This window comes from Anoplopoma fimbria, unplaced genomic scaffold, assembly GCF_027596085.1.
Source record: "Anoplopoma fimbria isolate UVic2021 breed Golden Eagle Sablefish unplaced genomic scaffold, Afim_UVic_2022 Un_contig_4482_pilon_pilon, whole genome shotgun sequence".
NCBI lineage: Eukaryota > Metazoa > Chordata > Actinopteri > Perciformes > Anoplopomatidae > Anoplopoma > Anoplopoma fimbria.
Window position 1 is genome coordinate 1 of NW_026548353.1, and position 880 is coordinate 880.

General features: G+C 44.0%; 2 non-coding genes across 2 annotated transcripts; one reads left to right on the top strand and one right to left on the bottom strand.

Annotated features, from left to right (window-relative positions):
• Window positions 1–398: 398 nt before the first annotated feature.
• Window positions 399–470, bottom strand: trnag-gcc (transfer RNA glycine (anticodon GCC)). Its single transcript has one exon. It is a non-coding gene; the product is annotated as a tRNA-Gly (tRNA).
• A 116-nt stretch (window positions 471–586) lies between these two features.
• On the top strand, window positions 587–658 carry trnaq-uug (transfer RNA glutamine (anticodon UUG)). Its single transcript has one exon. It is a non-coding gene; the product is annotated as a tRNA-Gln (tRNA).
• Window positions 659–880: the final 222 nt, after the last annotated feature.

Here is an 880-nt window from a genome sequence, read left to right on the forward strand (position 1 = left end):
TCACTTGGGTTTCATGGTGTAAGGTCAGCACTCTGGGCTCTGAATCCAGTGATCCGAGTTCAAGTCTCGGTGGAAGGTTGTCATTAAGGAGGTGCATGCTGCAAAATTCTTCTGAGCAGAATGAATATAACTGTCCTGTTGTTCCCATGCTACAGTAGAACTCAAAAGTGACGTGGAGATAAGTCAGTCATTGAAAAGTCTTGTAGCCCAGATATGTCGTTGTCAATGGAGGTCAATCAAATGTCTGTTTCACAAGACACAACTTCCCGAACGTCCAGAACACATTGTGTCTGGTCAAGCACTGCAACATTCCACTCTGGAAGCGCTTTGTTATTCAAGACATTTACCCTAAATGGTACAAACAGGGCAGCCACCACATGACACCAAGCTCCTACAATTGCATTGGCTGGGAATCGAACCCAGGTCAACTGCTTGGCAAGCAGCTATGCTTACCACTATACCACCAATGCACACAGAAAGGCTCACATAATGGCATAAAATTGAGTGAAGGGAAGATTGAATTGGCAAATATCGTTGAGTATTGACACATTTTCGCTTTGACCTGGAGCTACAAAAGTGATCTTTGGCTTCCATGGTGTAATGGTCAGCACTCTGGACTTTGAATCCAGTGATCCGAGTTCAAGTCTCGGTGGAAGCTTGTCATTAAGGAGGTGCATGCTGCAAAATTCTTCGGAGCACAATGAATAACTATGTCCTTTTGTTCCCATGCTAGAGTAGAACTCAAACGTGACATGGAGATAAATCAGTCATTGAAAGTCCTGTAGCCCAGAAACATCGTTGTCAATGGTGGTCAATCAAATGTCTGTTTTACCAAGGCACAACTTTGAACGTCCAGAACACATTTTGTCTGGTCAAGCAC